General features: G+C 34.1%; 1 protein-coding gene across 1 annotated transcript in view; it reads right to left on the bottom strand.

The window, feature by feature from the left end:
* Window positions 1-24,518, bottom strand: part of MEOX2 (mesenchyme homeobox 2) — a 58,515-nt gene that overhangs the window by 20,792 nt on the left and 13,205 nt on the right. The gene's annotated exons all lie outside the window — the stretch shown is intronic.

The raw sequence follows: 24,518 nt of genomic DNA, 5'->3' as shown, positions 1-24,518 counted from the left end.
GTTTTCTATGCCATAATAAGAACTTTCACAGTTATACCAAACTGCCATCCTCTCATTCTAATTGTTTATGTCGTTCAAAAGGCAATATAGTCATATTTTTATAATACTTTTATGGAAAGTTCATTTAAGAAAAAAACCTTTTAAATGTTTTTAATAATTAAAGTATCATTTTATTCTTTTTTTCATGCAGTCCCCAGGAATGCACTTGTTATTTTTTTACCTATTATAATAATTTGCTGTGCATGTTCTAATCTCATAGTACAATAGTAATTACAGTTTTATACTGTAAACAAATATTCATCCTGAATCAATTATGTAAAATTGTATCTTATATAAGATCCATTTTCCATATCAATTTAAGGGTGCCTTTGATTATTTGATCCCTATTTCTGTTCTTTGAATTTTTTTGCATTTTGTTTACTTAATAAATACCACTTCTATGAAAAAGTTAAGAACATACCGATTAGTCTTTATAGCATATTGTTAATTTATGGAAGTTATATCAATATAGGAAGTCATCCCATACAACATGCTTTTAAATCAAACTATGATTGAGTTATCAGATTTCTTTGTCCTCCCTATCCCCAATTTTATAGCTATTTGTTTCTAATCTTGGCTATGCTATCTGGAGTAAATCCAAAATTAGCTAGTGTTCCACAAGAGAATCACTGGTCAACTTTTGGCTTCATCAACCATCTTAAAAATGTCACAGATAAATTCACACTTCGGCTGATGATTTAAATAGAAACTGCTTCAGCTTCCAAAAAGATAGTCTCATAAGCAGAATCTTTATGACACTGAAGGATACAACATCGGCATTCTGCAGATTATCTTGTTCTGCCACAAAATGTTTACTAACTGCAACTTCTTTTAAGCTGTAAAAGACTTGGATCCATGTTAAACAGCATTCTTTAGAGAAACAGTGAAAAAATAATAGTTTTAAAAGATATTTTTGTGATAATCTAATCATTATTGGTACTAGTGTAGTGGCCATTGAGAAAATATTTTATGGAAAACCCACAGGTCCATTTATTTATTTAAAAGCACACATTTAAAAAAGAACTGTGTACTTACCTGTAACCGTAGTTTAAAGTGGTTATCTGAATTCACACCCATGACATATGTACCTATATAAAGCCCATTAGGAATCTTCTATAATCCCATTCCCTATGTGTACCATGTTACTAGGTTCTTGCCATAGCCTTTCAATTTGATAGCACAGAGTTCCAAAAGACTAGGAGGTCACCTGAGATCAAGTGGAATAGGAAGGAGATTATATGAATTTTCATATGACTATTCAAAGCACTGCAGTAACAAATGAGTAGCCAGCATTTCTTCAGCGTGAACTAAACCTCAAGTTCAAGAAAATATGCTAACATTTTAAAGGCGTTTTGGATGCAAATAAGCACTTGAATATATTGCAGATAAGAAAAATGTTGCAATTTACTGTTTAGCAAATGCTTACCAATGTTTATAAGTGTGCATTGCATGATGTTTACCTACACAAAATTACATAATTCATTGCCATTCAAGTTAGATAAGGGTATTTGCCTCTGAAATACTCTCATGTATGAAATAAGACTGTAAGTCAAAAATCTTGATGCCTGGGAAAGGAAGAAACGTATCCTGAAAAGCAACTCTAAGTGATTTTGAATAAGAGTTGAATAAAAGAAAGTAAGGAAGAAAAACTAAATAATTTCAATAGAAGAGAAAATGTACATGCTAACTTTATGAGATCAACGACAAATCAACAGTGTTCAGTGGGAGCCATAAATAAATGACAGAATAATTATTTTGTTTTAAAAGGTTAATAAAATTAGGGTTGTATATAATTAATGACGGCAGAAAAGGAAATAGTTTTTTTCTTTTTTAATTTAGAATGCCAAGTGATCAGACAAAACTAATGAAATCAGAGCTAATACCATTATTATCTGTTTCTGAGCTTTTCAGAGAAACCCTTTTGGGATGCTGGACTCATGGAACTTCTTAAGCTTTTGTCTTGTATCACAAAACAAACATTTTGTATCACAAAAATATGGTCTATTTTACTAGCCTAAGTCTCAGGTAACTAAGTCTCTAGTAACTTTATCAGCTGACCTATCTATACTTGTATTACATAACCAACATGTGAGGCAGGCATACCTGCAAAAGACAAAATGACAGGCACAACTATGAATCAAAAGTCCACCCTTTGAGCATACAACACCATCACAAATAGAAAGGGGAGTCTGCAGGTGAGCCCACCATATTGAACCTTCTTAATTATGGATGCTTCAGATATAGATTGTTTCTTCATACCTACAATAGCTTGCCAAACAAACCAATTGCCAAAATTGGTAAAACATTTTTATACTTGTTTTACACTTTTACACTTATTCATAAAGACCAGTGGCAGGCAATTTTTCACATTTTAAACCTCAGTTAATAATAAGCCATTGGTGTGTTTCTCAGTTGAATAAAATGAGTCATAGCAAAAAAATGGATTATTTGCATTGTAAACTAAACGATTAGGTATGAATGCAGAACAGGTCACATTATGTCAATTCAGAAAGATCCAGTTTAAAGCTAACACATAAGAAGACTAACTCATTAGATCTCTTTGCCTTTACTAAGTAGCACTGTTTCATTGGCAGACTGGCATATAATAAAGTCTGCACACTACAATTTAATTGTGTATCATATACATAGACTTGAAGGCTTGGCAAAGTCTTTATGTCATGACTATTCATCTTATTGTTTTCATCTCTGCCTGATTGTTTTTTCTGTCATTTGTTTTATGTAATTAATTGAAATCTTTATAAATATATTAAAATATATTTTCAATCATAATTAAGAACAGTGGTAAAGAGTATACAAAAATGTTTACTATTTAATTAGTGAACCAGAAGAATGTTGTGGATATAATTTACTTGGACTTCATTAAGTTATTTGATAAAGTAGATCACATCCTACTACTTGATAAGATAGAAAAATGTGTGTTAGACAGCATCACCACCAGATGGATTCATAGCTGGCTGACAGGCCATACTCAGCATGTGGTCCTCAATGGAACCGCATCTAAATGGAAAGAAGTGTGTAGTGGGGTGCCCCAGGTCTCTGTTCTGGGCCCAGTGCTCTTCAACATCTTCATCAACAATTTGGATGAAGGGATAGATGGGGAACTCATCAAATGAGGACCCAGATTGTTGGGGGCAATAAGCTGACTTTGTAAAACTGCCACTTGGGGGGGGCGAAAGCCCTAATAAGCAGGCATATACATAGAATGAAGGCTATTGCTAAGCACATTGATTTGTGCTTCTTAGATTGTAAGCCACCCTGAGTCTTCGTAGAAGGGCGTGATATAAATGGGATTAAAAAAAAATGCAGACAACACCAAGCTGGCAGGAATAGCCAATACTCCAGAAGATAGGCTTAAGATACAGGAGGATCTGGATAGACTTGAACACTGCGCGCTATCCAACAAAATGAAATTCAATGGTGAAAAAAGTAAGGTTCTACATTTAGGCAGGAAAAACCAAGTGCACAGGTATACCGTATTTTCCGGCGTATAAGACGACTGGACGTATAAGACGACCCCCCAACTTTTGAGATGATTTTCAAGATTTTTCGTCTTATACGCCGGAAAATCAGTGAGCTTGGGAAGGCACGCCCTCCCCTCTCACTGTGGAGGAAGCAGGGCAGGCTGACGTCTGGCGGGAGCCCGCAGGGCACTCCAGCGCACGTACACACTCCCCGGCTGCTCCTTAGCAGCCGGGGAGTGCGCGCGTGTGCAGGACTGCCCTGCCGGCTCCCGCCCGACGCTCTTCCCTCTTGAGGCAGCATCGCTCCCCAGCTCCTAAGGAGTCCTCGGGGATGCTGCCTCAAGAGAGAAGAGCCGGCTCCCGTCCGACGCTCTTCCCTCTTGAGGCAGCTGCTGCCTCAAGAGGGAAGAGCCGGCTCCCGTCCGACGCAGCTGCCTCAAGAGGGAAGAGCGTCGGACGGGAGCCAGCAGGGAAGTCCTGCGTGCGCGCGTGTGTGCAGGACTTCCCTGCTGGCTCCCGTCCGACGCTCTTCCCTCTTGAGGCAGCTGCGTCGGACGGGAGCCGGCTCTTCCCTCTTGAGGCAGCAGCTGCCTCAAGAGGGAAGAGCGTCGGACGGGAGCCGGCTCTTCTCTCTTGAGGCAGCATCCCCGAGGACTCCTTAGGAGCCGGGGAGCGATGCTGCCTCAAGAGGGAAGAGCGTCGGGCGGAAGCCGGCAGGGCAGTCCTGCACACGCGCGCACTGCCCTGCCGGCTCCCGCCAGACGCCAGACGCTGATTTTCTGGCGTATAAAACGACTGGGCGTATAAGACGACCCCCCAACTTTTGAGGTGATTTTCATGGGTTAAAAAGTCATCTTATACACCGGAAAATACGGTAGTATTGGTGGTACCTTGCTTAATAATAGTTACTGTGAGAGGGATCTTGGAGTCCTAGTGGACAATCACTTCAATAAGAGCTAGCAGTGTGCTGCAGCTGCCAAAAAAGCCAACACAGTGCTAGGCTGCATTAACAGAGGGATAGAATCAAGATTATGTGAAGTATTAATATCACTTTACAATGCCTTGGTAAGGCCACACCTGGAATACTGCATCCAATTTTAGTCACCACGATGTAAAAAAGATGTTGATACTCTAGAAAGAGTACAGAGAAGAGCAACAAAGGGGACTGGAGGCTAAAACATATAGGGAACGGTTGCTGGAATTGGTTATGTGTAATTTAATGAAGAGAAGGGCGAGAGATGACATGATAGCAGTGTTCCAATATCTCAGGGGCTGCCACAAAGAAGAGGGAGTCAAGCTATTCTCCAAAGCACCTGAAAGCAGGAAAAGAAGCAATGGACAGAAACTAGTCAAGGAGAAAAGCAACCTAGAACTAAGGAGAAACTTCCTGACAGTTAGAACAATTAACCAGTGGAACAACCTGCCTCCAGAAGTGGTGAATCTCCAACACTAGAAGTTTTTAAGAAGAGTCTGGACAGCCATTTGTCTGAAATGGTATAGGGATTGGAGTAGATGATCTCCAAGGTCCCTTCCAACTTTATTATTATTATTATTATTATTATTATTATTATTATTATTATTATTATTATTATTATTAAGACTAGTTACTAATGATCAAATAAAAACATATATTTTTAATGCTATCCACATATAACCATGCAACAGGAATGAATTCATGCTGAAATTTATATTATTCCCTCATAATTTGTATGAAAGAAGTAAATGTAAAACAGTTTGTTGTTAGAAAGTACTGGTATAATGATGTGATACTTTTTTTCATTCCAGTTTACTCCAGATGTATTGAACTATAACTTTTGCTTACCTTAAACAATTTCTAGAGGGGGCTCTTCTATTATACAAATCTCATACAAACTGGAAAAATAAAGTGACAAAACGTGATCTGCCAGAACTTTAAACCTGATTTACAATTAAAGTGGAAAATCTCTAATTGATTTGTATAGCTTCTATAATATTACTATGAAATCCTTACTAAAAATGTTGTTTATAATGCCCTTTCTAATATATTGAATATGATGAATTATATTTTGACCTTACTGAAGTATTTGAAATATAAAATGAATTAAAAAGTTACACTATATTTAATATTTAATTAAATGACATATTGACATATATAAATGATGTATTTGACATATTATAACATTCAAGTCCGTAAAAAAGTGAATAAAACATAAACAAAATATATTATAAAATTGCCAAAGTGCATAGTAATCCAAAGTCCTGATTACAAGACCTATGCAGCAGAATTAGAAAACTTTTAACACTTGCATTTTCACAAATACATTGCTTTTATTCAAATTTCATTTGAATATTAATTAAATGAAATTTATTAAATGTTGCTTGACTTGGAATTCCAGAAATCTAAGTCATCTTAAGTAACTTAAAAACATAACAATCTTTTAAAAGAGCAAACCCCAAAGCACCAAGTACCTATTCCTCCCACCACAATAACTCCAAGTTCTTTTCTACAAGTAGCTCCAACTTGATTGTTCTTTATGCTTGCAGGATGTTTCCTAACATTGCATGGTATCAGCATTTTCTATTGCAGCCTTCCTAGCCAGGGACCACTTGAAACCATTCAGGGACATTACAATCTTATTGGCATCATGGCATATAGGTCCTATGATTCTATTAATTCTGTGATTTCTGCCAGCTGAATCAGAAACTCAGTAAGAACAGGCATACTGAAAAACTGCGATGGAACAGATGCCAAAAGGGATAAAGAAATAAGAATCCTAATATCTATATTAAACAGAACACTATGGTCTTTCCCTAAATCTTCCTTTTAGACCAAAAAATTCTGGATTGTTCTTCTCCATTCTTCATTTACAATGAAAAAGCTAAATTCTTGATTTGGGCATATTATTCTCTATTACCCTTAGTTCTCCCTTCTAAGTTCTAGATATACTTTGGGCAGGCACCTGTTGTTTCCCTTTGTACCAGTTAATAGTATGGCCCTGAACGTTATTACCAAAATTATGAATTTAGTACTAAAACAGCTGAAAAAATGTGGCTAGACAAAAAACACACACACCTTTTTATATAAAATTGTTCACTTTAGGCCTATCAGCTGGTGATCCTTTCAGCTGCTGCTGAGAGGATGACATGAAATACAGATTGTCATTTTACAATTTCAGGAGTTCATCAGCTTAAAAAACAAAACACAATCTGTGTGATATACTGTATGCTACTGATCTAAACATTATACCTTCAGGAACTGCCTAAGCTATTCCTAAGAATTCACTCTGGTATAATCACTTACATGGTGTATTATTGTGATGTAATTCAGAGATGCCAGTGGAGCAATAGATTTGAGAAACTAACAGTAAAAATACCCTTGAGGTTATAAATTCTGGAAGAATAGACTTAACATGATACTTAATTTAGGACCCTACTTTTGTTTTGTTTTGTCTTTTGTTTTGTACCACATTTTTTTTTATTTTCAATTAAAACCAAATTACTTCCATTTCTTTCTCTACTTACTGTTTTGCTTTTCAAAACAGATCAATGTTATTTTGCTATAGTCTTCCCTTTCCATTCTTAGGTATTTTGAGCAGCAGGTATTGAAAGATTTCGTTCCTTTTTGAGTTCAGAATCTGTATTGAGTATCACCTGAATGTTTTTTTCTTTGGTGGAAAATGGCTGAAAAAAATCTGGAAGAGATTTCTGGCATGATTCATGTCAGCCTCCCATATGTTTCACAGCTGTTGCAATTGAAGCAAAACCCTTCACTTTTCCTCTTCTACCTCCATCATACGCCAAATGGTAGATGTAGCAGCAGCAGTAGAAGACTAAAAATCTGGGCCACATAATTTCCTCCCTCTCCGTATATAACACTTTAAGTATTAACATATGGTATGTAACACCTGAGGTTAAAGGAAGACATTATGCATAGGATATATTGTACTCTTGCCCTTGTTCCAACTTGCATATATTTTTATAAAATGTAAATTAATCATCAGGATGATTGCTCAGTTGTAGCCTTTGTTCTGCAAAACTTTTGTTCTCTGTGATTAAGCTAACTCAATCAGACAACAAATATCAGGAAACATACCAGTTTGCTTCCAAAAATTGTTTCCTCTTTAGGCTCTAGAATGCTCCAGGGGGATCTTAAATTTAACTGCTATGGCAAGAAAAGAAACTGCAAGCCTTTGCTAAGAGACAGAGGGCTTCTTTCAGTATGGGACTGAACCTTTCAATACCTAGGCAAATATTCAACTGTTCTCTTTTTTCACATATGACAAATGGACACAGAGAGAAACTGTAAGACAAATGGTTATGATTATGTTAGCTGAGAGAATTAAACCAGAGCATTAGATTTAGATTGGCTTTAGAGTCTCTCTCTCTCTCTCTCTCTCTCTCTCTCTCTCACACACACACACACACACACACACACACAGAGAGAGAGAGAGAGAGAGAGAGAGAGAGAGAGAGAGAGAGAGAGAGAGAGAGAGAGAGAGAGAGAGAGAGAGTGTCAGTCAGACACATACACAGAGTGCCATTGACAATACTGGCATAAAAGTCACAACTTTCACTGAATATTTATTCTATGTACTTCAACATTTCTTATTACTTATTACATTTCTTATTACTTATTACTCTAGAAAGAGTGCAGAGAAGCGCAACAAAGATGATTAGGGGATTGGAGGCTAAAACATTTAAGGAACAGTTGCTGGAATTGGGTATGTGTAATTTAATGAAGAGAAGGGCGAGGGGTGACATGATAGCAGTGTTCCAATATCTCAGAGGCTGCCACAAAGAAGAGGGAGTCAAACTATTCTCCAAAGCACCTGAAAGCAGGAGAAGACACAATGGATGGAAACTAGTCAAGGAGAGAAGCAACCTAGAACTAAGGAGAAACTTCCTGACAGTTAGAACAATTAACCAGTGGAACAACCTGCCTCCAGAAGTGGTGAATGCTCCAACACTGGAAGTTTTTAAGAAGATACTGGACAGCCATTTGTCTGAAATGGTATATGGTTTCCTGCCTGAGCAAGGGGTTGGACTAGGTAACCCCCAAGTCCCTTCCAACTTTATTATTGTTGTTGTTATTATTATATTTCAATGCATCAGTATTTATTTATATTCCATCTTTATTATTTTTACAAATAACTTAGGCCAGCAAATATATCCAACACCCCTTCCTACTTTCCGCACAACAACAACCCTGGTTGGGTTGAGATAGCATGACTGGCCCAAAGTCATCTAGCTGGCTTTCATGGCTAAGAAGGAACAGTATCCCACTTTCTAGTGTAGGGCCTTACCCACTAGACCAAATTGACCTAATGATGTCACACATTATGCTAGCACTCATTGCTTGAAATTAATCTGCTACTATTTTATATATTTCCACATGTTGCTAAGCATTGTCTAAAGTGGTCTTCACTCCTATAACTGTTTTCTTTTTTTCACACTTTAATTTTCTTTCAATAGTAAAGAATATATGTAGTTCCAGACTGAACTGTTGGTTTCTTGCTGTTCTCTGAGCTTGACTGTTTTCTTGTAGATTACTAGGCCAAGCGCATCATCAATTTTCTTTACAATATATATAATATACTGTCATGTTAAGCAACCCTATATACACAGGAAAGGGTTAATTGAAGCATTTAGTATAGATAGTCCTCGACTTATGATCACAATTGACCTAAATTTTCTGTTGTTAAACAAAACATATATTAGGTAAATTTTGCCTCATTTTACAACTTTTCTTGTCATTGTTGTTAAGTGAATCACTGCATTTGTTAAATTAGTAACATGATTGTTACATGAACCTGGCTTCCCCATTGACTTTATTTATTTATTTATTTATTTATTTATTTATTTATTTATTTATTTATTTATTTATTTATTTATTTATTTGATTTATATACCGCCCTTCTCCCGAAGGACTCAGGGCGGTGTACAGGGCAATAAAAATAAGAATACAGGATACAAGATTTAAAGTTAAATGATTGTGCCCAATGTAGTAGACTTTGCTTATGAGAAGGTTGCAAAATCTGATCACATGACCCTAGACACTGCAGCCATCAAAAATTTAAATCAGTTACCAAGCATCCACATTTTGATCACATGACCATGGGATGATGCAATGGTTATATGTATGAAAAAATGTCATGTCACTTTTTCCAATGGCGTTTTAATTTTGAATGGTCACTAAATGAACTGTTCTATGTCAAGGACTACATGTACCTTGTTAAAATAGCCACATTGGAAGTCCCATGGTGGTTTCGGAAGATTCCTTTGTTAACTGTTGCTGATACTTTTCTTACCTTTCCTTTATTTTATGGTCACATGGAATAATAAATGTCTCCTACTTCCTTTTGGACATTGTACATAAATAAAGTAGATATTTTGGCTGAGGTTTGTTGTCCAAGCTTGTTTCAATATAATTTCTGAACATTTGTTACCAAACTAGGTAACATCATCAGCAGGATTTTCCTGTCCTATTCTCTTTAGCTTATATAGACTAGTTTGTAACAAAACGTTCAGAAATTTTATTGAAATAAGCTTGGGCAACAAACCACAAAATCTAAAACCTGAGCTACAAGTATTCTCTATTATTTCAAAGTAGATATTTGTCTAAATGCAAATGGTGCAATTCTTTAAGAGGACCAATTGGTCCAGAAGAGGAAGAAAGACAAGGAAAGAAATGAAGATTAAAAACAGAGCTGAAACCAATTAAAAGCTGTAATTACAAGATTATGTAATAATTTGTATTACTTATTGTGCACAGGGAAACCCGTATAATGAAATATTCTACATCTTTTTTCCGTTCAATTAAGTTAAAACTTCTTGAATTCAAGAGTCATGAAACTAGCTTTAGAATTCTTGTTACTCATTGATCACTTACATTCCAACAGAACATTGATGTAATTCAAACACATAAAAATGTTAAGAAATATATTTGTTAATCACATATTATTTTCTACAGAAGAATTACTTTTTGTGTAGAAAAATAATATATTCAAAAGCTTTGTGTCAAATAGGATATCTTGTAAAACTAAACAGAAAAAGCAAAGAATTTTACTGTTCATGTCTTTGTTATCATATTAAGCATTTTTCAGAACATATTTGTAGTTTTCAGTGAAGGTGAACAAACATCTTGGTTTCTATAACTACAATTGGTAGTGATTTTTGAGTGTTTTATAACTGTGGGTTACCTATTACCCTGAAGTACAGAGGAAATTATAAGCAACATTCATTTTACTTTTTTAAGCTTTCTCATAAGCATTTACAACATTATCTAAGAGTAAGCTCTCACAAATGATTATTTTGTATAAAAAAAAACTCTGAATCAAGTTTTATGCTAATTTTTTTACCTTAGAAAAGCAGAAAGGTTATGGGAAAAAATGAGAGCAAGTATTTATATGCAGAATAGTTCAAATTCTGCCATCTTCCGGTAAACCTGAAAAAATTATTCTTAAACTCGATGGTGTGATGTGGTAAAACAGTTCATTTACTCAAAAATAGCATCATTTTTAAATGTAATTTGGAAATAAGCATAGTTCAAAATTTTACAACTACAATCACAAAATGTTAGAGGTCAATCGTTATACTGGTAATATGTTTCCTCTTAGCAGTTTTTTCCTAGTTATGTAAGATCTTAGGAATGTATGTGGAAAGGCATTTGCTCAGAGGACCAGTTGGTAACAATAAATTAAAAGGTTAAAATAAAACATTATACTGAAATGAAATTTTATCTTTCAAATAACTAGTTTTTATAGAGAATAAGGCATTTAATGAATATGTACAGGTAATGAATTATTTATGATCTATTACAAGACAAAGGCTCATATACAAAAAGTTGCAAGATGCAAAAAAAAATCCAAAATGGCTAGCAATTCCAAATTTCCAACTATTATCATGCTAGTTTCCAACATGGATTTCATATTTTTTTTATGGTTCCTTTTCTTCCAGGGAAAGGGAGTTCTATCAGAGAGTTTGCATAGATATATCTTGGCCTATATTTACAGACATAAACAATTTGCTATGCAATATTAAGCTCCTTATTAAATATTTGGGACATATATAATAAAAAGATAAATCCAGATTTTTTTTCCTCTTGCTTTTTTAATGCAAATTTATGATGACCATGGTACTAAAAATGTCAAGATAGATCAACTTACATACTCTACAACAGTCATGTCAAACACAAGGCCCGGGGGCCGGATCCGGCCCGTGAAGTGGTTTCATGTGGCCCGCGAAGCCATCCTGGAAACAGTGAGGGAACGGCCCCCACTGCCTTGGCCCTGGCCCAGAGACCCTCCTTCTGCCAGAGACCCTCAGATCTGTCCCACTCCTGCCCAGGCCCCCATAGGCACCCTTGATGCGAACAATGTAGAGCTGGCCACGCCCACCCAGTAGGCCATATGCACTCCAGCCATGCCCACCCAGTAGGCCACGCCCACCCTGGTCATACCCACCTGGCCCCCCAAGGGCAACCGCAATGCTGATGTGGCCCTCAATGAAATTGAGTTTGACACCCCTGCTCTACAACAAGATTAGATACCTACATCTTTTACTACATAGTGCTTTTCTACATTCACTTGGTTCCAGTACTTTTATTTAAATAGCACAACCCCCCCCCCAAAAAAAAACTACATGTACAATGGAGAATATTATTGTTTATTAAATTTATATACCACTCACCTTAGTATCAAACTGAAAAGTTTCTTTCAATTTTAAGCTTTTACAATACTGAACAATTAGGCACAATCTATAGTTTACTGGTGAAGTATGTCTTAGAAGCAGTGGTGGGATTCAGCCAGTTCGCACCACTTCGGCAGAACCAGTAGCTAAATTTGTTGCCCAGACCCAATAAGCACCTCCGGAAGTGGCATCCACACAGAGAACCAGTTGTTCACATATTTGAATCCCACCACTGCTTAGGAGCCAAGGAAATGCACTATTATATCATTAAATACAAAATCTGAGTATAGTTATGGAGAAGTAAAGTGGAAATTTCAATGGAAAAATATTTTCTTGAAATACTATACTCAGAGAAAACAGATATAAAGTATGCATCATTCCATTTTAATTCCTAAAATAAGTGATTCATTTTTTGAAAAATGCTGGAAATATGTGTATGATGTGAAGTCTCATGCATATCCCAAAGGAGCAGCACTTCAAATGAGATCACACTGCTTTCATCGTTTGATCAAATTAACAAAATCTTATGGTTACAACTTGTTACCATTCAGAGGTAAATCACACAAACTCTGCTGGACTTAAGTGTAAAGCAATTGTCACCAATCTATCATTGTTTCTGTTTCCTTTTATTTATTTTTTTATATACACAGCTGCCTCATCACATACCTTTGTTCACAGAAAACACAAGATAATCCAAAGTAGAATGGTGCCACAAACTGATTGGAATAAGGTTGCTAACTGTTCTTTTAGCTTTAGGTTTCCTCTGCTTAGCTATAAAACTGAAACATTGACAAAGACTAGTTAAGTTTTTTTTTCAATAACTTTTTATTGCTTTGCTGAAAAAAATGTTATTTGGAAAGTCAAATGTGCAGGCAGGTTGCACAAAGGACAATGGCAATTTGTACTAGCAATTCACCAATGCTTAACATCAGCCTTAGATGACAACAAGGATAGAAATAAGCGTGACATGGCCCAATTCTCAGAAATATGAAACCCTCAACAAGGGAGCCATAACGTGTACTGTACATTGTTCTTTTCTCCTTGTGAACAAAAGTCAGTTGAGTTAATAGTAAAGTTTGCTAATGCTGTTTGCTTTGCAAACTCCATTGAGTTTGCCAGAATTATAACATATGCAGGTAGCTCAAATTAATCATGCAGCAATACTAAATCACAAACATGCTTAATCAATAATACCTGTAATATAGGATATTACATACATAGAGTGAATAGGGGTCAGAAAGAGTTTAAGATTCCACATCACTGGAAGCATCAACAATGAATATTCCCCAACTGGTGTGCTTTCTTTTCAATAAATAATACAGTGCTCCTCTTTTTATTTTTATTTTTAATTGGAAAAAATAATAAAACAGATATAAATAAATAATATTAATTGCATTAATTCCAACTTTTTAATAATAAATAAATAAATAGCCTACACTAAAATAGTGAATGTTCCTGATACCCATCAATGTGCATATGTGGACAAAGAGATCATATTTAAATGATATATTGTTGTTTTTCACCAGAGAAATTGTTGAGAATGTATAAAAACACTTTGAATCTTTGCTGGAAATGTGAAATACATGAAGGGACATTTTATTATGCTTGGTGGACATATAGATTAAAAAATGGATACAAATAGATAAATTAATTCAGAAGATTTTAAAGGTTAATGTACAATTGAAACCAGAGACTTCACTTTTGGGACTAATGAAAATGTAACTAGAAAAAATTGTTTTATGCATGACAACTGCAGAAAGATTACTATGCTCAAAAGTGGAAAGGTTCAACAATACCCACAATAGATGTATAGTTGGTGAATTCATTTCTGATTAGAGAAATAACAGTATATTTATGGCTGACTGAAAACCCTTCATACTGTAGACTTTTTGCAAGAAATGATAAAAAATGCACTTATGATTTGTGGTTTTGCTGACTAGAAAAAAGAAGGATAATAGAAAAGAGTGATTTTGTAATGCCAATGGATAACCTCACTCAATGGCTTCATGTAGATGTTAAAATAGCAGTAGAGAACAGATAGATTTAAATAATTAAATAATTAAAATATATAGCAACCTCTTCTGAAGAAGTAAACAAAGCTGTCTGGTTAATCAGTTCTCTATCATTTATGAAAAATATTTTTAAAAAACAAAATTTTAGTGTTTCACTTTTTAAAACTGCATTACATTACCCATATCCCCACATATCTGATAAAAATAAACATTAATTTACTCAAAACTGCAGGAAAACCCCCTCAAAAATTAAAAGGAAAGAAACAAGCTGAAAGCCACCAGGAAAAAGAAACTACCATGAAATGTTACAAATTCCATTTGTAATCAGCAGTTAAACTCCACAAGAATAAGGGTTCATGCTGGATAAAATCTGTGTATGACTCATCTAACAATGAATCAATTGTCAGCTTGGATAACCACATTCTCAGAAGCTGTTTTAAAAAATAAAAATGTTTGAGTACTCCAACATTACTGGAAAGTCTGTTACTTTCCCAGAAAAAGGGTAAAAATTAGGAAGTATAATTTGAAGAATAATAGTATAATAAAAAGTGTAGGATTATAAATGTGATTACTGTGATTAATCAATCCACTCTTAGGTGAATAGACCCACATTAAAAATCCTGGTAGACAGTATTGCAGATTAAACAATATTGTAAGAATTTGCCTCAAATGGAGATACTTTTTCATCTAATAAACTGAGATGAAAAATGATGATGAAACAAAAAGAAATATGATCAAGAGCATCCAGCTGTTTTCCAAAGTTAATTTAAGACCTTATTCTAGCTAAACCTATCACAGATCCAGCCTTAAAATGTGTGTAATATGTTTATTTTATTTTAATTATTAAATTGATATAGCCATCCAGCTCACCAAAGACGATTCTAAATGACACACAAATAGATAACCCACAAACTACAAGATAGCAAAAATAAATATAAAAAACATAATAACAAATATCCTAAAAATCAAAGCATATCAATAAATGCAATGATAAATGAAGAATTAATAAATGAAGGGAGAATAAAAATGTCTCCCTCAACAAAAGAGCTATTGAGACAAGTCGATGGAAGCCCAGGCCTTGTGATGCAAGAGACTGCACAAGAATTATCTCTGATACAGGTATGCCTTACATACTGCTGAAAAAAATATAGTTTAAGATCTACACATCAAGGGTCTTGACATTTCTCTTTGTGTTGAATGAAACAAATGTGTGTCCTGATATATATCTAGTATGTTTGTCCTGTTTCTGGCTGAAACATGGCTAGTGATACATTTATGCATGTGGTGCTTTCAGAAGATATACTTATGGCCTCTGTAATGGACGAGTCATTTTACATCCAAAGATCCTGACCACTGGTACAATAGCACTACTGTTCTAACCAAACCCTTCAACCAGCTTTTGCCCATATTTTCTCTAAAGTCGTGGAGAGGTTATTTGCTGGAACCTAGAGAAGTGTGTTTTCCTTGGCATAAATCTACTTACATCAATGAAACAATTTCCTTACGGAAGAAAATATTTAACAAACTGAATTGAAGCTGTATTTTAGTACAAGAGTTATATGTGTATTTACTTTGCTCTACTCCGGCTTTCAAGGTAATTAGCAAAATTTCAAATAATAATACAATTCACCATAAAACAACTCTACTATCCATTATTGATTATATTATTAAAAACATATAGTTAACTACACTAAATATGTATAAAAGCATACAGATAACCATAATAAATAAATACAAAAGTATCAAGTAAACCATACTAAGAAAGAAATATTTATGTTTTTCCTACCACACATCTTAACTAATGAATGAATATAAACATTCATACTTTTCATTTAACTAGCAACTACCACTTTTTAAAAACAAGCAAACCTAAAGCACTATCAAGTGCAAAACAATCCAGAAATAGGAAATTTACTTCAAAGTATCTTTTTTTTTAAATTTCTAGAATATCAGTCCCAATCCAAGCCTTAATTTCATTTAATTTCTAATCTAACATATCTTTCTACATTGAAAGATAATTATCATATGCTAGTTTAATTTATCTTCAGTGTAGTTCTTTTACAGTAGCCATCAATCAATTAATGTTTTATAGAGAAATAAATTATATGAAAAAGAATATTTAGTTTTTAACTTATTTTTAATCCAATTATCTTTTTCCCCAGCAGTTAATGATTTCAGCTGAATTGTGACTCAGCTGAAATCTTTTAAGTGTTTCAAACATAGTAATCACCAGTAATTGGTCACAGTCCCTATCTTCTAATTTTAAATGAAGAAATTCTTCAAAAATTGCTGAAACAGGAATTTATTAACAATAGGGAAAGGTAAATGTATTTGGCTAAATTTTGAATAGTTTGTTATTTATTTTTCAAACTGTCATTTCTCAAAGTAAGGTACATGAAATTAAATTATATCTTGTCCAGTCTGATTTTTGTTAGTCTAAATTGGGTACTACAGATGAAGCTTTGGAATCCTACCCCATAAATACATATACAATATATAACTTTGGTGTGCCTGTATATTTATATATTTCTGCCAGAAACTACACTCTCACAAAAAAGCATGGTCAGAGCAAAAATAATTAACATGGGTTGAATTTAATCTATATATTAATACAGGCTTCTACAAGTCAGATAAAACCTCCTAAAGCTTAGTCTATTCCATTTTGTCTCTCTTCAGCCCAGCTCTAAGAATATTATCAAAAAAGCTCAGGAATAAAGACCTTAATTTGTTTGCTTGATTATTATTTTTTATCCCCCCTGTGTTATTTTCTTTAATAACTGAAGATGGTGAACCTTCTTAGTACTCCTTTTTCTTTTTTTCCTCAGAACAACAAGACTGGGAGGTGAGTTGGGCTGAAAGAAATGACTAGCCCAAAACCAGTCTTGAAACTGCAACAATGCATTCTTGTACATAAAGAGAACATTAACAATTGATTTTTAAAAGAGCCAAATCTCTGGTTGGAAAAAAGCTGGGAGAAGGAAGAAATTAATTTCAAACAAATATAATGAAGTCTAATCAATTTGGTTAATTGCTTGCCCTATTTTGGTCTCTTAACCAGTTCCCATATTTGGGAAAAGGATAGAGTGTTGGGAAAAGGGTAGAGTTTTTGCCTATGTGGGTCCTGCACTATATTTTTGTGTGCTTCCTGCCATTAGCTGCAATCAGTTCAAAGGTTACAAGGTCCACGAAAAAAGTGTTTTAAGGACTGCATCCTGAAATAAGAAAGAATTTTCAGACACAAACATGGATTCTGAACCAGCATTGGTGGCACTGCAGTGAAGGAAGTTCTCTTTCTTTTTCTATTAAAGACTGTAAGAATATAATACATATATATTTCATTAATTTATAAATATAGGCTAAATATAGCTATAGCTATTTAGATGCTAAATCCAAGATCTTTTTTAGAAACAATAAAAGAAACTGCAACTATAATGGGCTTCTTTATTAGAAAGGCATGGTGAGCTGATCCTTCAGACAAGAAGAAACATTGAAAATGTTGATATGTCATTTTTCTCAAGTCTTATCAGAGTTCTAGCTAGTTGGATCAAAATTTCTTGGAATTATACACATGATGTAGTAGGGATGCTTTGGATCATAATTTTTATAAAGAATAAACAACTCTTCCTGTTCTCATATTTGTCAGCTAACAGACATTGGGAAGAAAAAATAAATAAAGTGTAGGAATAGGGAAAAAAGTGTGGCCTCTTGACGTGGAGCTCCTGATGCAAAACACAACTCTTGAAACATTTAAAGTTCTATGGTAACTCTAGATTATTTACCAGACATGGCATGAAAGACGTCTAATTTTTCTAAGTTACTGCATGCCATGCCTCTGGCTATATGCCCAGGATCTGTAATTAAGATTTAGTATAGGTTGGCTTCATTTTTTAAGCACACATCTGGAAATAAAGCCACAGATGCTAAAAAGGTTCCTGCTGATAAAAAGAACAACAGAGGTCTTCCTGGCAACACCACCATGTCTGAGCATTGCTTGGAGTTTTTCGCCTAGTTTTTCATTCAGTTCATGTTTCAGTTTTTACATACATATAGTGCTGGAACTAAGCCAGGGCTTTACAACTTAACCTAGGATCATTTGAAGTTATTACACCAACAACAGCTTATTTCTAAAATTTATTCATTGCCCTATAATAAATTGTTCTTAAAGAGATACAAGATGATACACAGGAACATAGACACATATCAGTCCAAAAAGAAACTATGTTTTGGAGAGTTATTGGCACACCTACTCTACCTGTCAGTGCCTCCTTAAAAAATCTTCACCATTTCTTAAATTTACAGAATAACTGCACAGTGGTGAAAAAAAATATGTGTTCGACAGTGTAGTTGCATTCTATTTCAACCTCCTTAATACCTTCTTAAATCAAACACACGTTTTCTTAGAACTTACACATAACCGTTTTGACTTCTTTTAGAAAACGTTCAACCTACAGGAAACAATATACTGCTCACCACCACCTTCCTATCAGTATTTGCACTTCTTAAAATCTTCCCATCTATTTCACTATCTGTATTAAAATTTAACAATACCAAATTCATACACTCATCCATTTGCTCTATTTTGAGGCATTAATGTATAACTGGTAATTAGTCACTCCTTTATCCTGTCAATCATAGCTACACTGATCTTTAATGGATTATTTTTCAGATACTCTTATTGTATCACAAAATTTATCCACTGTTCACTGCAAAATAACCTCTGTCATTTATCGGAACCATGACAACTGAGTTGCTGGTTGAAGGAAGCACACATACAGTATCTTCTCATATTTATCCAATTTACCTGTAACACTACATTCATTCCTTACACATTTATCTATATTTACATAGGATCTGTGATAGTGCAGTGGTTAGAATGCAGTAACTCTGCTGACTGCCAGCAGTTCGATCCTAACCAGCTCAAAGTTGACTCATCCTTCCCAGGTCAGTAAAATGAGGACCCAGATTGTTGAGGGCAATGTGCTGACTCTGTAAATCGCTTAGAGCAGGTTGTAAAGCACTATGAAGCAGTATATGTCTAAGTGTTATTGCTATTGCTATATTAAATAACTGGGGGAAAAGAGACATCCTTGCTTTACTCCCTGCTTAATATTGCTTCAACAGTTCTGTAAAATTATCATCATCATCTTTTTCATCATCATCTTCATCATCATCATTCATATAAATCAAATTTAAAAAACCTTCATAAAATTATCCATTATAACAGGAAACAAAACATTGAAAGATTGAAAACAAGCAGAATAAAATTTAAAACCTCCACAAATAAGTATTTAAATCTGAAACACCAAATAAATTTGTTGTGCCTAAATGTAAAAAAAAATGCAAATAAGTTAACTTTGAAAAAAAATTTAAACCAACTTTGATGAATTAAATGTGAAATTGTCTTAAGAAATATCCTCCAAGTGCTTGTTTGAAAGAATTATTTTTCATTATTTATATACGTGTGGTTCAGAAATTATGCTCCATAGATGATCCAATAATGATGCAATTATTTATGCAGAGAAACTGCCATCTGAAAGGAAAGTGTTACAGTAGCCCAAGGATAAAATGTGTAGAGGAAAAGCAGTTGTATCAGCTACAATCTAAGAATCGATGACAAATACCCTTTATGATAGCTAACAATTCCCAAAGGCTTGTGTCTTGCTTATTTCATGCATGGATGTAATCAGCTGGAACTCTCTTTGTGCAATGCTTATTATGTTGTTTTTTTTAAAAAAATAACTTTGTGAGTGAAACAGATGATCCACTGAATTTAAAATTATGGTATGTCAAATCTAAAAGAACTGTAAAACAAAAGCAATCCATCATAATTAATAGACTATGATTGGCAGCAAACGTGATGAAAGTCAAATAAAGCAAACACATCTTAAACATCCATTTTAATAAGAAAATGTGAATGGTCCATTAAAAAAAAATGAAATTTGTCTGAATGCCAAATGCCCTGCATTTTATTTTTTAAAAAATATTTTAATGTTCTTAGCATTATTCTGATTACTACAGATAATTCAAGTGTAAAATCTATAGAATTATTCCAATTCCACACCAAATGGCATAATTTCATTCTTAAATTACTAGTTTTGGAAATATAATAGAAGACTAAGATATTAATTTTCTAGGAATCCATAACTACTTTCACTAGGATACTGGGTAAGAAAATAAAAAAAAGTTTGGTTAAACAATTCAAGATTTTTTTCACAGTTGTCCAATCCAAAACTATAGAAGTGCTTTGCTAAAAAACTATAAACAGAAAATGAACACATTTGGCTTTAAACAAAACTAAAACTGATTGTTCCGTTATTGTAGTTAAATGGCAATTCTCATGCAGTCCATAAAGTATAATACTAAGTGTTTAAATAGGCTATAATTTTTTTCTTCCTTCCTGCAAAATGTGAATTAGTTGTTACATAAATAAATCTGCCAAGAACATGCTTCAAAACTTCTAAAAGATCTTTTTTATACTTCCTGAGAGGTACACCTGTCCTTGTTTAGCTTTCTTTGCTTCCGTTTCTACGTTTATTTTCAAACCAGTTAAAAGAGGTATGAAAATATTAATCTGAATGATGATTCATATTTGCAAATGCCCATAGCAAGCTTAGCAATGCTTGATAGAAATAAAAATAAATGTAAAAGAACAAAGACACTTAAAATAGATACACTAACATCCTGAGCAAATGCCAAAGAAATGAAATCATACGCCTAAACCACTCAAAAATGTTATGCAGTAAGCATTTTCAGACTTCTTTAATAACTTCAGCTGAAACATTATTCTAATTAAATGTTTTTTTAATATCAATTGTATTAAATTGTGCTAAAGAAACACACTTTAATTATATAGATATTTTAAACTGCCATTCATCTGGAAAGATGTGTGATTTAATTATATCCTTATATATATATGAAATTCATATGAATTTATTTCCTGCTAATAACATCACTCTGGGATACATAACTAAACAGAACCATGAGCTAGGTTCAACAATTTCAATTTTTCTAAACTTTATTTAAAAATAAACAAAAAAATTATGTTCCTATCATTATAAGTGGTATTTGTCTTCCTCAGACTTAGTTCTTCTACCACAGGCCAGGGAGGAATTTGACAGTTTGAATCAATATCTTAGCTGTTCCTAAATATATCCAGATCCAGATTTGTGTGTGTGTGTGCACATTAGTAAAAGAAAGACTTTTTGTTTTGTAACTGTGATATTTTGTGTTCTACAAGTAGTCTTTGACTTAAAACAGCTCATTTGGTGATTGTTTGAAGTTATAGTGGCACTGAAAAAAAGTTTCTTAAACTTATGATCATTGTAGCATCCCTATGGTCACAACTGGTCAAAATTCAGATGCTAGGCAAATGACTCATATTAACAATAGTTTTCAATGTCCAAGGTCATGTGAACAGCTTTCGAGACCTTCTGACAAACAAAAGTCAATGAGGAAGACAGATTCCCTTAACAACCATGCTACTAACTTAACAAATGTTTATGTTATTTATGTTGCTAACATAAAATGGGACAAAACTCACTGAACAAATGTCACTTAGCAACAGAGATTTTGGCCTCAGTTGTGGTCATAAGCTGAGGACTATCTGTGCTTTCAAAGGTAGGAAACTGTATTTCAGTTTCTGCAACTGTGGATACTAAAGGACCCATCCTGGACTTGACCCAAAGTTCTAAACATGAAAAATGAAAGAAATGTTAGAAATCTCCAGACCTTGTACTTAAGAAGTAATAGAATAACAAATTCCTTTTAAAATGCAAGGACTTATTAATATAATGGGGGGAAGGGTTAAGTATAGTAACAGTAGATTTCTGTTCAGTGCAATAGCACCCATTATATCCCATACAACTGTCAACCTCTTACACTAGAATTCTACATAGAAATAAATATAAGTAAATCCCATGGAAGTTGACAAAACTTACAAACACATAAGAAATCATTAACTTTTTAATCTATTCATTTACTTCTATTCACCCAAGCATAAAGCTTATACTGTATCGCTAAAGATGGAACTTTTTATTTCAGGAGTAATATGTGTAGGATATTTTACAAAGTCTTGTTCTGACATCTTAAAGATATTACAGAGTTTTAGAATGGCATCTATTAAAATACGGAGATATTCTGAGTTGTTGTTGCTCACCTACTTGTAACAGGATATATATTTTACTGAAGAACTACATTTCATGTATTCTGGTTTATTTCTCCAATTATTTTTTCAATTTTAATTTTGCAAGGAACTGAAACTCCCATCACACTGAGCTAAGTCAGTAATATATTGTATTTAATTTTAGCCATAGATTGTTACCAGATCAATGACATAATTAAAAAGTTAATTATTCTCTAGATTTAAAAAATTCTATGGTATACAAACTTTCTTTACAATAATGAAAACTCTGTGCGAAGAAAAGAGCTGCAATCTTAATAAGATAATTAAACACATTTTTATTTGTTTTTTCTGAGTATAAGTAGGGGAACAAAGAATTACAACACATTTACAAAGAATGTTAACCATTCAAATTTCCTAATAGTTTTAGATATTTCAACAAGCACCTCGTAAACCAGGCCTGTAGAAGAGAGAGCAGACTGATAGCTTAAAGTAATTTTGGCCCACAAAGGAATAGCTGGCTCGTCAATCAGCTACTTGGTAACTAGAGCATAGCGGCAGCTCTAGTGAAGGATGGAGGTGTTGGGGGCCCTTGTGAGTGTGCCTTTCAGGGTGGAAGTAGCGGCAGAAATCTAGGCTGCTGTGCCAGATCCTTTATTGGGGCAGCAACATTTGGTGGCAATGGATTATTTTCAAAAATGTCAGGGACCATGCAAGGGTCCTTAGTGGCCCACATACAGTAAATAGGTACATGTTGTATAGGCCTGTCCTAAACAGTTTTACTTCTACCTAAAGGCTTTTAAGACTAAAAGCTTAGATCTTCCTCCCTTTTTTTAAGGGCTGCAATATAACTGAAATAAAATTGCTTAATCACTACTTTGACTTTTGTTCCACAATTACTTGCCTGAGTTTCCAGAGACACAAAAATGTAATCAGATTTACTTTTCTTAAGATTCATACAGGAATGCAAAAACGTATTTAATTTTCATATAGGTAGCAGCACCGAGAAATTAAAACCTCAGAACAAATAACCCATACGTAAATTTTTCATGGTGATACAACTAATGAAAATTAAGGCATAGGAAACATTCAGCTTTATAAAATAACTTTTCAAGGAAGGAATTAAACTGTTCCACATTTTTATATACAACACAGGGTGTGCGTTACATATAAACATCACGATGATGATTACTATCATGATGATGACTATGATGATGATGACAATGATACAGAACTAACATTGCATTGTTCCAAAATAGTTGATTTTCAGTTCTTTGTTAAGAAAAGGATAGTTGTTTTATTAGATAGTGACCAGCTAGTTGTATTTTTTATCAAACTGGCTTTATTTTACCCATTCTGAAAATCCTACCATTAATGTCTTTTGGTAATCAGCTTTGCTCCCACCATCCCAGGGTGCTGGGTTTTGTTTTAGTTCCTTTTGAAATCCACTGTACTGTCCAACAGGTATGAGCATGGGAGGATTCCTTCAGCTGCACCTCATTTCTACTTTCTGACTATTTTATCTCAATAGCTGAACCAAAGTGGCTTCTGGGTTTCCTGGAAGCCCTCTGCTTCAAAGAGACAAATAGCGATTTGTTTATTTCAAAGGAAATAGAGGCCAGTAGGTGATGATAGATTTATTACTTACATGAACATCTCTCTCACAAACACAGTCATGCTGGATCGGCTAAATTCTAAGCAGAAATTCATAATAAAAGATGAGGTTTGCATTACTAAAATTCAATTATTCTCATTCAGAATTTTATAGCAACATAATACTCTGAATGCTAAAAGTCAGCCTTTAAGGTTATCCTTTTATAATTGGGTCTATTTCACATATCTCTGAATATTATATTAAGCTATCATGGTTTATCTAAAAACTGACTCTCTGATCGTTTTAGGAATTAAAATGCTCGAGGTAATTTGAAAATTCACAGACACAAGGAGAGTGCTTAGTCTATTAAAACGTATCATAATTCCTATTGCTTGATTTTGATTTTGTTGATTTTGTCCAATGATACTGATGTTGCTGCGCCTGAACACCTACCCACCCATCCACATAAAACAATGAGGTCCCACCTTTAAGACTCATGACATCTTAGGAAGAAACCTTTTTGTATTCTTAGAACTTGCCATACTCTTATGTAGTTGTAAAGGAGGAGCAATCTAGTAATCATGGAGCAATCTAGTAATCATGAT

The sequence above is a fragment of the Vipera berus genome (assembly GCF_964194415.1).
Source record: "Vipera berus genome assembly, chromosome: Z".
In the NCBI taxonomy this organism is placed as follows: Eukaryota; Metazoa; Chordata; class Lepidosauria; order Squamata; family Viperidae; genus Vipera; species Vipera berus.
Note: the sequence above shows the minus strand (reverse complement) of the source record. Positions and strands in the feature narration are given on the sequence as shown.